This window comes from Accipiter gentilis, chromosome 35 (assembly GCF_929443795.1).
Source record: "Accipiter gentilis chromosome 35, bAccGen1.1, whole genome shotgun sequence".
Lineage (NCBI taxonomy): Eukaryota > Metazoa > Chordata > Aves > Accipitriformes > Accipitridae > Astur > Astur gentilis.
The window spans coordinates 5,359,308-5,361,807 of record NC_064914.1 but is presented as its reverse complement, the minus strand read 5'-3'; the positions used below and the strand labels follow the sequence as shown (position 1 = coordinate 5,361,807).

The following is a 2,500-nucleotide window of genomic DNA, read 5'->3' as shown; positions in this document are numbered from 1 at the left end:
GGCCTGCGAGGCACCCCAGCCGCGCCGCTGCGACCGCCGCCCCGCCGCGAGGCGAGGGGCGGCGGCACAGGCGGGCGATTGATCGTCAAGCGACGCTCAGACAGGCGTAGCCCCGGGAGGAACCCGGGGCCGCAAGTGCGTTCGAAGTGTCGATGATCAATGTGTCCTGCAATTCACATTAATTCTCGCAGCTAGCTGCGTTCTTCATCGACGCACGAGCCGAGTGATCCACCGCTAAGAGTTGTCTGGCTTTCGGCACCGCCCCGCACGCGCGAGGGGGCCAGGACAGCTCACCACAGGCAAGCGGCCCTTACGGAGGATGGCCCACCGCCCGACCGACCGCCCCCCTCCGCACGCGCGGAGGGGGCACGGCGCAGCACGACGGAGAAAGCCTGGCCTCTGCTGACCGTACAAGCACACACAGAGAGGGTGGGGGGGAAAGGCACGGGGAAAAAAACTCCGAACGGCAAGGCTGGGGAGCCCGCGCTCCCGACCGACCCCGGAAATGCCTTGACCGTGTCGGAGCCGGCCCAGGCGCACGGGCTCGGCCCGGCCTCTGCGCAGAGGCAGCGATGCGCCCGACCGCGCGCGCCCTGCCCGCCACGCTCCGGACGACACGGCTGCTGCTGCTGGGCAGCAGCGGGGAGCCCCACCGGCCCCGCGCGCCCCTCCGTGCCGGCTGCGCCGCGCTACGACAGGCAGCTCCCCCCGGGCACGTCCCGACGGCGACTCGGCGGCCACGCCGCCGGCTCCGAGAGGCGGCAACCGCCAAGAGCCGGCGACGCACCGCCCGCGGCCTGCCGGACGGCACCCGCTGCCGCACCGGAGCGGCTGCCCTCCCGGAACCACCGCCACCGCTTCTCGCCTCGGCCCCCTTCCACGGGCACGCCCCAGGTGGAAGGCGGACGGCGCTAAGTCGGGGACAGCGCCCGCTCCCCCCGTTTCCACGCGGAGACCGCGCGTGGGGTGCCCCCGCCCGCCCCCGCCCACCTGCCCGGCGCGGCCGGGAAGCGCGACGGGGAAGCGGCGGGCAGGGCCCGGGGCGGGACAGCCGCGGCCGGCAGCGGGAGCCCTCCGGCCGACCGACAGGCCGAGCGGCGCCGCCGCCGCTCGGCCGGGGTGACGCCCTTGGCAGCAGCCAGTGGCGGAGACCGCCGAGCGCTCGCCAGGGCGAGGGGTGGGGGGGGAACAGAGCGCAGCGCGGCGCAGCGCGGCGACGGAGGCGCGGCGACCCGGCAGCCGCCCAGCGAGCCCCCACCGCGGGGACCCGCCACCCCGGGCAGTGAGCCCGCGCTCACGCCGGGGTCGCCCGTTTCGAGGCAGGCAGGCCGGCTACGGCCGACCGCACCGCGGCCTCCACCGAGACCGGACCGCGGAGAGGAGGGGGCAGCGGGACCCCTCCCCGGCACGGCTGCCCGCGGGACGAGCACGGGCGGCAGGCCAACCGAGGGCCTCGGTGGGAGGAACTCCCGGCCCCTTTAAGGCACCGCCGCCCGGCCGCCCCCCGGGTCGCATCGAGCCGCCCGCGTCTTTAAACCTCCGCCCGGCTCCACGGCCTTCGACCCCCGGGCTTGCCGAGGGAGGGCCGCGGAGGCGCGGACGCTAGGTACCTGGCCCTGGGGTGAGGGAAACGACCTGAAGGCCCCGCGGGGGTGCCTCCCCCGCTGCCGCCCTCGGGGGAGCGTCCGCCCGCGGGGGCGCGCCCGACATCCGCCGCCACCACCACGTCCTCCGGTTCCCGGGGCCCGGGGTTTCCCTCAGTAGCCCGGCGCTGCGCCCGGGAGGAGAGCCGTGGCTCGGGCCGCCCGCTGGCGCGGGACGCAGCCCGGCGGGGGCCTCGCCCACCAGGAGAGGCGGCGGCAGAGCCACCCCCCCCGCCCCGGCTCCCTCGTGGGGGAGAGGTGCGGGGAGAGCGGGGAACAGCCGCCGCCCCACCCGGCGCCGCGTACCCGCCCGGAACGCCCGGAGGCCTTTCGCCTGCGCGGCCGGCCGGACTGCTCCGCAAGCAGCCCGACACGGTGCGGGCAGGGTCGCGGGAGACGCCTCCCGCGACCCCGGAGGACCCCTCTCTCCTCTCGCGCCGCTCGCGCCCTGCTGCACCCGTCCTCGCCACCGGCTCGCCGCTTCCTCCTGCCCGAGCGGGCTCGGCCGGCGGGGGCTCGTCACGCCCCACGACGGCGGCCCCCCTTCCCGCGCACTGCCGCCCGCGCACCGACAGGGGGGCGCCCCTCTTGGCCCAGCGGACCGCCGCCGTGCGAGGCGGCGACGGTCCCCGGAGAAGGGCGCCGGCCGGCGGCGGGCGCCAGCGGAGGCGAGAAGCGGGGTGACGGCGGGGACGCGGCGGTCCCCGCCGAACGGGCAACGCGCACGCGCGCGCGCCGGAGGACAGCGACAGAGTCGGCGATTGCGAAGGCGGGCCAGGGCCCGACGAGCGGGAGGTGAGAGCGCCTCCGGGAGGGGGCCGAGCCGGGACCCCCTCCCTCCCACACACGCGGCTCGC

The 2,500-nt window shown here is 77.8% G+C and overlaps 1 non-coding gene across 1 annotated transcript; it reads right to left on the bottom strand.

Annotated features, from left to right (window-relative positions):
• Positions 1 to 90: 90 nt before the first annotated feature.
• Positions 91 to 243, bottom strand: LOC126034787 (5.8S ribosomal RNA). Its single transcript, XR_007504743.1, has one exon. It is a non-coding gene; the product is annotated as a 5.8S ribosomal RNA (ribosomal RNA).
• Between the last annotated feature and the right edge of the window lie 2,257 nt (positions 244 to 2,500).